At 36.6% G+C, this 12,737-nt stretch overlaps 1 long non-coding RNA gene across 3 annotated transcripts; it reads right to left on the bottom strand.

The window, feature by feature from the left end:
• Positions 1 to 334: 334 nt before the first annotated feature.
• Positions 335 to 4,364, bottom strand: LOC137708150 (uncharacterized). 3 transcript variants are annotated; one of them, XR_015958778.1, is made up of 4 exons: positions 4,184 to 4,364; positions 3,902 to 4,015; positions 1,070 to 1,332; positions 335 to 816 (listed from the first exon to the last, which is right to left on the bottom strand). It is a non-coding gene; the product is annotated as an uncharacterized LOC137708150 (long non-coding RNA). The 3 variants fall into 3 exon arrangements; XR_015958779.1 differs by lacking the exon at positions 335 to 816 and adding an exon at positions 3,786 to 3,805 and having other exon boundaries at positions 927 to 1,332; XR_015958777.1 differs by lacking the exon at positions 335 to 816 and having other exon boundaries at positions 927 to 1,332; positions 4,184 to 4,363.
• Between the last annotated feature and the right edge of the window lie 8,373 nt (positions 4,365 to 12,737).

The following is a 12,737-nucleotide window of genomic DNA, read 5'->3' as shown; positions in this document are numbered from 1 at the left end:
AAGAGAGGAATCGAAAGAACCACTAGTACAAAAAACACTTTGCGCGACGCAGGTCCTTTGTCGCGCAAAGTCAAAAAACATCGCACAAAACTTAGACCAACGCACCTTCGTCGCACGATAACCGTCGCAGCAAGGTAATGACAGAAGGGTTTGCGCGACAAAGAAGAAACATGCGTCGCGCTTTGCGCGACGCATGTGGCTGGGTCACGCAAAGCCACTTTGCACGACATAGGTAGAATCTTAGTCGCGCGAACCCCTTTGTTTTGTTTTGGTCAAAAATGTTATTTTTTAAATTTGTAATAAATATTGTAATTAAATTCTAAACAATAATTAATTAACCAAGGAAAAGTATTTAATTATAAAATATATGAAAATGTACATACAAGATGCTCGAACAAAAAAAGAAAAAACTACAAGTAGTCTTTTAGGTTTGATACATTAGGCTATTAGGTATCGGCAGGGCAAAGTGGCTCGAAAGTCGAAGGTGTAGCAAGATCAGGTACTAGTAGCGAGATTTAGAGGTCGACATCTGTATGGCTCGTACAAGGTCTCTCATGTGCCCGACATAGGCCTTCATCTTCTCGCCCTGGGTCCTAATCTGCTCGCCTTGGGCCTTAATCTGCTCGTCCTGGGCCCTCATCTGCATAGGACAATTTTGTTTAATAACAACATAGCTACTAGCGACACTGCTATGCTGCTGTGAGGTAGCCGCTCCACGATGTTGCAGGTCATACTCAATCTTGATCCTGGACCCGATCAGACGTACGCTCTGTGCCTGCTTCAACATTCAACTAGGCCCCCTGGTGTTTTTTTTAGCTGGCCAAAAATAACTAAATGGTGAAAACCCTAAGCTTAAATTTATACAGAAAATTCGACATAACCTTCCTTGATAGTATAGCATTTCCCAAAACCTTAAAACAGTAAACTAACAGTAATTCACAACCCTCATCACATTTTCACAATCCAGCAAATTTTCAGCATCATAAAAATAATAATTTTAAAATGAAAAAAAAAAAATACAACGTAGTGATTGAGAATTCGAAAAAACTACATGGTTGGGAGGCCTCACCCTCAACTCTGGATGTCGAGGATGTGTGATCAAAAGGCTCCGGCTTGCGGCATCGCCAGTGAGGCCGTCGTGCACTAAGTGGCTGAACCGACACTGATAACTTCGATGAGACGGGCACTTGGGATGCCATAGGAGTAGCCTCAGTAAGGGGTGTAGGCTCCCCAGTCAATGGAGCACTCACACCTGGAGCAGTAGATGCTGATAATGAGGGAGGCTCATTGGTCACACTCCGACGACAAGTGATCAACCACGACATCTATACACTTTTTGAACCATAAAATTATAACATTAGAAACTAATCCTTTCTTGCATTTGAAACTAATCAATTAGCAGCCAAAGTAATAAGTAAGTAGGTTACCAACATTCTTAATTTCAAAACAAGAGGAACTACCTATCCATTTTCATAGCCAACAAAAAAAAAAAGTGTATCAAGTGAAACAAAAAAGAATGGGTAATCTAACACTGGGATTACCAAACATTGTAATCAATCAAAAGTACCAAAATTTCATTAGACTAATTGATATGATCAAAGTACCGTACAAAAGCAATTTACTTCATACAAACCATTCAACCAGACACATGACCATAGAGACTAACTAGTAAACATGTAGGAAGGTAAGAGAAGCAACTCCAAATGGTGTTATCTGACGGAAACAATATGTGGTAGGTAGCAGTTAATTGAAGAGAAAACATCTAAGTAATCAATTGACTCGGTGAATCTTCTATAGTATGGTTGCACTAAATATGCACATGCATAGAATCTACTGTTAGCAACTCCTCTGACCATATGATTTTTTCCACATGTTAAATATCAAGGCAAACACTGGCCTAGACGAGCATCTCTACTATGTTTGATACATTGAGTTGCACCCTTTGGACCCTTGAATATGTCCCCCGGTAACAACTCAACTAGAAATTTGAGTCTTCAAATGAGTCTATCTTTAACCCTAGAGTATCTTGAACTGGAATTTGAAGATGTTCGTAATAACCAGAATAAAAAATATTTCAAAAATAATTGATTCAAGATAATTTATTAACAAACAGTTCTTTACTAAATCTAAAAGCATCGAGATTACTAATCTATTCCTATATCTCTACCTAGATCAAAATGAAGCTGGAATAGGTTAAAACTTTAGTTTCGCCTTGAAGAATAAGTTTCCCCTCCCTATCCTATGATTTTTCTTCACCACACTAAGACCACCTATTCATACTGAAATTGACGTAGCGTGAGATATTAAACAGGAAAATCCAACGAAAACCCTAAGCTAAATCCACTAGAAATCTGGAATCCATCAGAAATACAGCGAAAATGTCACTAGGGTAGGAATGTTCCTAGAAAGGATAAAGTTAACTTTCTTGTAAAAACTGTAAGGATACATATCTCAAGCTTACACTTCATGAATTGCTGGGTGTGATAAAAGAGATTACATTAATGTACTATACTGTCAATAACTTAAGCATTTCATAGCATCATATTTCAATATTACATATTTGACGATATATATTAAGAAGCACAATGTTGATGATATTAAACTCAGAAAAGTGCACCAATTAATTAAACTCAGAAATCGAAAGAACACACAAAATATCATATGCAAGTTCGTTCACAGCCTTGTTAATATAAGCCAGACCTAACAAAATACGATATCCTTATAGCATAAGCTTAACCAAGAGTGAAACTTTTCATAGATATGACTACTCCTATCCCTTTTCTTTCAGCTTCTACAAGCTTAAAGGATGGTAGTTTCCTAAAAAAAAAAAACTATCAAGAACACCTAAGTCTTCAAATTCCACTACCTTCTTGCGACATTCTTAGCTCATGTTTCTGTGGAAACAATAAAGGGATTTTCATTCAAATAAAAAGAAAAAGAACACCTAAATTATCAAATTCCAAAACCTAGTTGCGATTTTCCTAACTCAATCTGTTTCGTTATATGTTGAAGGATCCGTTTGCCAAATTTACACAAGTATAAACCAAATTGAAAGAACACCTAAATTCTCGAGCCTTTCATCAGCAAGGTTGACATGCTCTTTCCCAATATCTAGGGAGTATCCCAGAATAGGAAGGCCCAGCAAATATGCAACTATTCAGAGAGAAAATTTTAACCAAACCAATATGATAACCATTCTCATAAAGTGGAAAATGGGGTACGGGTACACTTAAAGCTTTCAAGAACACAACAGCTTAAAAAAAAGGAAATTTTAACGAAAAACTCACGGTACTGTTTATTTTAACGAAAAATCACATTTTTATACTAAAAAATCAATCCTGGTAGTATTCATTTTACCCTTTATTTTGTCCTTATCATTAAAACTCAAAATTTTCAAACCCTTTTCATTAGTTTTCCTTAAAAAGAATAGGAAAATTAAATAGTACAAATGATGCACTAATTTAAACTGAGACTCAAATTTAAGTCATTTCGATATGAGGGATGAAGACTCAAATTCCAGTCATATTTTCGGTGATCTAGTTATGTAGTTAAGAACCTTGATATCAAGCAAAGTAGGAAACCCATTAATCTATTTAAAAAGCAGAACTTAAATTACTGATATGGTTAAACTAACCAAACTATTATAAAAGTTAAAACAGAATAAGAAATGGAAATTAAAACTTTGATATCTATTATCTAGATGCAGAGATACCAATTAATTAACCCATTAACTTTATCTTTCTGTAATATCAAATCAGATGTTTCCATTGTAGATACAGAAGTACCTGGAGACTGTGGAGCAAACCTGCCAAATTGGAGATGCGAGTTTGTATTTGCCAGAGAACTTTAACTTTATCAAACAAAAATGCTAATAAGAAACGTACTCAAATGGAATGCAAACCTGCCAAATTGGAGATGCGAGTTTGTATTTGCCAGAGAACTTGCACGGATTATACAATCAGATGAGAGTTAGACGGAGTTGGAGACGGCTTATGACGAGAGCTGGAGTTGGAGACTTGCACAGATCATACACAAAACACACATATAGATCAACAAAATTGCAAAAACTTCAGACAATCAACTCGAATCACACCACAAAAAAAGCAATTTGACAAAAACCCAACATGCAATTTGAGCCTAAACCCTAAATACCAAAAACCCATCGAAAATAAGAAACCCTCACCTTCATTTTGGGACTTGATTCGCGTCGGCTTCGAGATTCGCAGGACTTGATTCGCGTGGTTGGATTCGAGATTGTGAAGAGGAAAGCTTGCGAAGAGGAGAGAGATGTCTATGGGAAAAAGAGAAGGAGAGATGAGCAAGAGGGATGAGCAAGAGGGAAGAGAGTGGTCTATACAGGAAAGATGGAAAGAGGGAAGCAAGATGTCTACGGCTACGATGAATGGACACGGACACGGACACGAGGATACGACACGATACGACACGGGGATACATCAAATTTCTAAAAACTAAGACACGATACGGCATGGATACGGTAATTTATATAATACATATATATTTAAAAAATATATTTTAAATAACAATAAAAAAAAATAATTACTCAAAATTTAATTTATATTATTCAAACTCTTAAAAAGAAAGGATGGTAGTGGTGTAAATTCGGTGGGCTATGTAGTTTTGGGCTTTAGTCTCATTTAAACCCTAAAATAATAAAATAATAATAATAATGTGGTGTCGTTTTTTACTACATAAACAAACAAACGGCATATTGACCTAGCAGTCATCTTCTTTGCGAAGCCTCCTCCACTAGATCGGGTCGTCTCCGTGCGACGCCTTCCTCCATCAAATTGCGTCATCTTCTTTGCGAGGTGTCCTTCCACCAGATTGCGTCATGGTGCAGATATCCATATCTAGACAGTCGGATACCTGTATCTAAACCGTCGGATACCCGTATCCATCTGTCAAACGCCGTATCTGTTGATCCAGATACGTATCCAACGCGTATCCGACCGTACCAGAGGCGTATCGTGTCCATTTGCGTATCTGACACGCGATACGCGGCCGATGTGCCGTGTCTGTGCATCGTAGGTCTACGGGAAAGAGGTCCAAACTTGGAAAATTGAAAAAAAGCGCACATTTTTCACTAATGCAGCGCCGAAATTATCATAACTTGTGCGGCGTACGTATACAATTTGACGTCGCGCAAATTGGTTTTGCGTGACGATCACGTTAAGGTGTCGCGCAAGGTATTTTTTTTTAATTATTATAAAAATTACTGAAAATATGATTTTACTCCTTTCAAATTCAAAATTTTTTTACATAAACCACACAATAATATATTTTTCTAGCAAAAACCCACAATAGTTTTTTTCACATATATATCATTCAATTTCTTAAGTGTTATAAGTACAGAATAAATAAATTAAAATCTACTTAGTAAATATATATACCATTGAACTTGATAGGAAATGCATTGTACGAAACTGGTTTCAACGATCCAACCATCAAACTTATATGTATATGCTTCAAGATCGCATAGGCCAAAAATTGCAAAAAACAAACATTCAGAGAGCAAGTAACGGGACAAACCTTTTCAACGACAATAAATGAAAAATCACAATTTAACAATTATTTTAACTCCAATTTTGATATTTTTTACATCAACACTCTTTAACCCTATATGAATACAATGAATTAATTCGATTGTCAATTTAAAACTTTTACACAAGTGGATACCACAAAATCTTATGTTATACTTGATGAAAGTATAAATAAAATTTAAGTGTTAAGGAATCTATCGCTTTAATGGGATACTCATTGTACGAAACTAGTTTCAACGATCCAACCGTCAAACTTATTTGTATATGCTTCAAGATCTCATACGCCAAAAATCGGAAAAAAAACGAGCATTCAGAGATCAAGTAATGGGACAAACCTTTTTGACGGCAATAAATGAAAAATCACGATTTAACGGTTATTTTAACTCCGATTTTGATGATTTTTTACATTTACACTCATTAACCCTATATGAATACAATGAATTAATTCGATCGTCAATTTAAAACTTTTACGCAAGAGGATACCACAAAATCTTATGTTTTACTTGATGAAAGTATAAATAAAATCCTAGTGTTAGGGAATCTATCGCTTAAATGGGATACTCATTGTATGAAACTAGTTTCAACAATCCAACCGTCAGACTTGTTTATATATGCTTTGAGAACGTGTACGCCAAAAATCGCAAAAAATAAACATTCAGAGATCAAGTAACGGGACAAAACTTTTCGACGGTTATAAACGAAAAAGCACGATTTAACGGTAGTTTTAACTCCAATTTTGATGATTTTTAGAGTTACACTGTTTAACCCAATATGAATACAATGAATTAATTCGATCGTAAATTTAAAATTTTTACACAAGTGGATACCACAAAAGAAAAAGGCAATGCAAGAACCTCAAAAGAAAAGCAAAAGGAAAAAAAAAAAAAAACACTTTGCACGACGTAGGTACACCTGCATCGTGCAAAACAGCTTTGCGCGACGTAGGCACACCTACGTGTGTGTGTGTGTGTTTTTTTTTTTTTTTTTTTTTTCCTTTTGCCCTTTTGCTTATGAGTACAAAATAAATAAATTAAAATCTACTTAGTAAATATATATACCATTGAACTTGATGGGAAACGCATTGTACGAAACTAGTTTCAACTATCCAACCGTCAAATTTGTTTGTATATGCTTTGAGATCGCATACGCCAAAATCGAAAAAAAATAAACATTCAGAGAGGAAGTAATGGGACAAACCTTTTTGACGGCAATAAATGAAAAATCACGACTTAACGGTTATTTTAACTCTGATTTTGATGATTTTTTACATTTACACTCTTTAACCCTATATCAATATAATGAATTAATTCGATCGTCAATTTAAAACTTTTACATAAGTGGATACCACAAAATCTTATGTTATACTTAATGAAAGTATATATAAAATCTAAGTGTTAGGGAATCTATCGCTTTAACGAGATACTCATTGTACGAAACTAGTTTTAACGATCCAACCATCAAACTTATTTGTATATGCTTTGAGATCGCATACGCCAAAAATCGCAAAAAACAAATATTTAGAAATGAAGTAATGGGATAAACCTTTTCGATGGCAATAAATAAAAAATCACGATTTAATGGTTATTTTAACTCTGATTTTGATATTTTTTACATCTACACTCTTTAACCCTATATTAATACAATGAATTAATTCGATCGTCAATTTAAAAGTTTTACACAAGTGGATACCACAAAATCTTATGTTATACTTGATGAAAGTATTATAAAATCTAAGTGTTAGGGAATCTATCGCTTTAACGAGATACTCATTGTACGAAACTAGTTTTAACGATCCAACCGTCAAACTTATTTGTATATGCTTTGAGATCGCATACGCCAAAAATCGCAAAAAATAAACATTTAGAGATGAAGTAACGGGATAAACCTTTTCGATGGCAATAAATGAAAAATCACGATTTAAAAGTTATTTTAACTCCGATTTTGATGATTTTTTTACATCTACTCTTTAACCCTATATGAATACAATGAATTAATTCGATCGTCAATTTAAAACTTTTACACAAGTGGATACCAGAAAATCTTATGTTATACTTGCTGAAAGTATAAATAAAATCTGTGTTAGGGAATCTATCGCTTTAATGGGATACTCATTGTACGAAACTAGTTTCAACGATCCAACCGTCAAACTTATTTGTTTATGCTTCGAGATCGCATACGCCAAAAATCGTAAAAAACAAACATTCAGAGACCAAGTAACAGGACAAACCTTTTCGACGACAATAAATGCAAAATCACTATTTAACGGTTATTTTAACTCCGATTTTGATGATTTTTTACATCTACACTTTCTAACCCTATATGAATACAATGAATTAATTCGATTGTCAATTTAAAACTTTTAGACAAGTGGATACTACAAAATCTTATGTCGTATGCCAAAAATTGCAAAAAACAAATATTCAGATATCAAGTAACGGGACAAAACTTTTCGACGGTTATAAACGAAAAAGCACGATTTAACGATAGTTTTAACTCCGATTTTGATGATTTTTTAAAGCTACACTCCTTGATCCTATATGTCACATCCCGGCCTGGGCGGCACCACTTCCCGGGCCCGCTCCACCACCGTAGCAAGATATTGTCTGCTTTGGGCCCCGACCACGCCCTCACGGTTTTGTTTCTGGGAACTCACACGAGAACTTCCCGATGGGTCACCCATCCTGGGAATGCTCTTGCGCGCTACTCGCTCAACTTCGGAGTTCCTATGGAACCCGAAGCCAGTGAGCTCCCAAAAGGCCTCGTGTTAGATAAGGATGAGAATAAACATATAAGGATCACTCCCCTGGGCGATGTGGGATGTCACAATCCACCCCCCTTAGGGGCCCGACGTCCTCGTCGGCACACACGCGACCAAGGTTAGGCTCTGATACCAAATGTCACATCCCGGCCCGGGCGGGACCACTTCCCGGGCCCGCTCCACCACTAACTAACTATGAACTTCAAAATCCCAAAAACAAGCGAAATTAATGTTTGCATGAACAATACATAAATCGGACCACCTCGAATCGACGTGAAAACGAAGGATTTCTCACCTGAAAATGGTATGATCGTGTTCCTCTCAGCCTCACGAGTTCAAAGGTGTAGTTGGTTCCCTCGATCTGCTAAGGTTTGGGTGAGTTGTGTGTTGTCCGTACGTTTTCAGAAGGAAGAGGAAGAAATGGGAGCACGGGAGAGAGAGAGACAGGGAAAAGACAGAGGGAGAGGGAAAGTGACAGCCTGTGTGTGTGTGTGTGTGGCCCAACACATGCCAACACCACACAAAACACCACTAAACGTAAACGAAACGAACTAGGGGCAAAGTTGTAATTTCACACGTACGTTAACATGAATTTTGGGACGGGATGTTATTACGAAAAGTTGGTTATGTGCTTTTAAATTAACGTTTTTGTAGTTATTTCGCGTAGATGACACGTACCCCGAGGACGAGCGTGGTCACTCGAGGCAGGGGGGCTACGACCCTTCCACTTACCAGTGAGTGGGCTTTTGGTTTTCCGTATATACCTATATACATTTATATTCCCAGAAATTGATTAAAAAGGGTTATTTATGTTATGCCATGCACCATATTATTATTGTTTATGCATCATCACATGCATTAGTAGTGGCATACATTTATATATGCGTATTGGGTGCCGTGGACGCACAGGTAAGTGCCAGGTAAGTGGTATGCATGTTTATATTCAGTAGTAGTTTGAGATGCTTAGAGAGCTCATAACCTGTACCCCCGGTGTTAGTGCTCCCGCCCAGAGTAGGGCACAGTCCTTCACGTGATGTTCACCTCCCGCACCACACGCTTAGCTTGGATCCAAGTTAGGTGCACAGTCCTGTCGTACAGACCACATTAGGTGGTTCCGACTCATAGGTGACCCGCGATTATTCGCACAGCCTTCACGTGATCGTAGCACTAGAGCGTATATATATGTTACACCCAGGCCTGTCGTACAGACCACTTTAGGTGGTTCCGACTCGTGGGCAGGTTCAGTTATTGAGTTTGAGATTTGAGCTCTATATGCAGCCGTACAGGTCACGTTAGGTGACTCCGGCTGCCATATTACATGCTATTGTTATGATTTATACCTGAGCACTTGCATTGTATTATGAGATTTCGACATGGCATATTCTCGAGCATGATTGGCATATTTTTGAGCATGACTGGCATATCTATACCTACGTATATATGTTATTTTCTGGGAAGTATACAAGTTTTACGGCGAGGGGTTAGATTGCGTTTTACTAAATGGTTTTAGAAAAGATTTGTTTTTGCCCACTCACGCTTTTGTTTTGCGCCCCTCCAGGTTCTAGTTGCTTAGCAGTTTCAGTGGTTTCCCAGAGGGTTCTCCCGGCTTTTCTGACAGATACTCACTAGCGTAGGGTCACCTTCGGGTGTACTATTGTCGCATCTTTTCTTTTGGACTGCTGTAGACTTGCTCTGAACTTGTGTCTCACTTACGCTAGCACTTGTTTAGTACTTTGTATGCTAGTTTTTATTTATTCGTACTTTTCATATTACTATCTTATTAGCTTCCGCACGTGCACATGGTTACGTCACCTTCGTGTGACGGCCAACACGCCCTGATCTCGGTCGGGGTGTGTCACTATATGAATACAATGAACTAATTCGATCTTCAATTTAAAATATTTACACTAGTGGATACCTCCAAATCTTATGTTATACTTGATGAAAGTATAAATAAACTCTAAGTGTTTGTGAATGTATCATTTTGATTGCAAACGCATTGTACGAAACTAGTTTAAACGATCCAACAATTAGACATGTTTGAATATGCTTTGAGATGGCGTACGTCAAAAATTGCAAAAAATAAACATTCAGAAATCAAGTAATTGGACAAAACATTTCAACAATTATAAATGAAAAAGCACGATTTAACAGTAGTTTTAACTCCGATTTTGATGATTTTTTAAAGTTACACTGTTTAACCCTATATGAATACAATGAATTAATTAGATCGTCAATTTAAAACTTTTACACAAGTGGATGGCACAAAAGAAAAAGGCAATGCAAGAACCCCAAAAGAAAAGCAAAAGGAAAAAAAAAAAAAAAAAAAAAACACTTTGCACGACGTAGGTACACCTGCGTCGCGCAAAACATCTTTACGTGACGTAGGTACACCTACGTTGCGTAAAACAGCTTTGCGCAGCGCAAGTCTTTGTTGCGCAAAGACTGTTTGTGCGACGTTTTGTGCATAGCGTCGCCCAAACATACTTTGCGCGACGTAATTTGCTGTGTCGCGTAAACATGTTTTTGTACTAGTGAACATAGAAGAAAGATTGTAAAACACTATGCTTTTGATTACTATGAGTCTAAATAAATTACACACAGATACAACAAGCTTTTATATAGTTCACATGAGCTTTTTTATGCCTTAAGCTATACCTAACAGTCTTAAAGGACTCTAACAACTACTAATAGTCTTTGACAAATTCCCTAACAAACTTTAGTTGAGGCAGCTCTTCTGCTGATGTGGCATTTAGCTGAAAATTATTTTATCTTCAACATCCCCCCTTAATTTTAATTGGGGTTTCCAAGTTGAAGATTGTAACAATGACTAACGAAGGCTGGATTATGAAGTCCTTTGGTTAATAGATATGTAGTTTGTTCATCAATTAGGAGATAAACCACTTCCAAATCTTTCTTCTGAACCCTTTCCCTTACAAAATGGTAGTCTTTGTCTAAGTGCTTTATTCTTGAATGAAGCACAGGATTTGCACTTATTGCAATTGCAGACATATTATCACAATGAATCATTGGAGGATTAGGCAAGGCAACATCTAAATCTTTCAGAATATTTCTCACCCAAGCAATGTCAGTTGTAGTATGTGCTAGATCTTTATGTTCAGCCTCAGTTGAACTTCTAGACACTGAGCTATGCTTCTTTAATTGTCAAGAGATTGGTTGTTGCCCAAAAACACCATATAACCTGTCATTGATCTTCTAGTATTAAGATCGACAACCCAATCTGAATCTAAAAATGCATTAAGACTAATTGATGTGTCCACAAAATGTGTAATTCCATGATGAATTGTACCTTGAAGATATCTAAGGATCATTTTGACAGCTCCATAATGTAACTCAGTGATCATGAATTGCCACACTGAATTTACTGCAAAAGCAATTTCTGGCCTAATGAAGGTCAAATACTGCAATGAACCAACAAAACTTGCATATATTGTTGGATTTGTTAATAAGGTACCTTTTGTATCAAGTAAATGATTCACAAAGATGTCACCACTTGACTTATAATTGATCTGTAATCCTAGGAAATAGGTTAGCTTACCCATATCCTTGAGCTCAAATACTTCAGACAATTCTTGAATGACCAATTGTACTTTAGATGAGTTAGAACCAGTGAGGATAATGTCATCCACATACAGTAACAAAATAATGATATATGAACCATCATTCTTCACAAATAGACTTGTATTAAAGGAAGAAGCAAGAAAATTCAAAGCTTCTAGGTAACTTGTAAACTTTGAGTTCCATGCTCTTAGGGCCTACTTTAAACCATTTAATGACTTGATTAATTTGCATACATATGTGGGATGAGTGGCATCAACAAAACCCTAAGGTTGTTCCATATACACCTCGTCTTGGAAATCACCATGCGAGAAGGCATTTTTATGTCTACTTGCTTAAGATCCCAATGATTAATTGTAGCCAAGGCTAATATTATCCTAATTGTCTTTTCATAGGACTGAAAGTATCTAGATAATCAATTTCATGCTCTTGAGAAAACCCTTGAGCCACTAGTCTGGCTTTGTATCTTGATACACTATCATCTACGTTTTTTTTAACCTTTTATACCTACTTACTTTCAACAATGGCTCTATCATCTGGAGGTGGCACTAAAATCCATGTTCCTTGAGCCCTAAGTGAATTATATTCTCCTTTGATTCCTATTTGCCAATGTGACACAGTAGTAGCTTTTCTAAAAGATGAAGGTTCTGAGAAATCAACAATCTTGTAAACAAATGAATAACCTCCAACAAATGGTTCATCTTCAATTAATCGAAGTGATTGCTACTTAGGAAATGAGGCTAACAATGCGTCATAGTTCTGTCTTGCAATGATACCACTTTTTAATCTAGGTAACCTCGAATGAGATGATGAATTATTGGATGAATTTGAATCTGGTT

This window comes from Pyrus communis, chromosome 17, assembly GCF_041283825.1.
Source record: "Pyrus communis isolate YQ-2024b chromosome 17, ASM4128382v1, whole genome shotgun sequence".
NCBI lineage: Eukaryota > Viridiplantae > Streptophyta > Magnoliopsida > Rosales > Rosaceae > Pyrus > Pyrus communis.
Note: the sequence above shows the minus strand (reverse complement) of the source record. Positions and strands in the feature narration are given on the sequence as shown.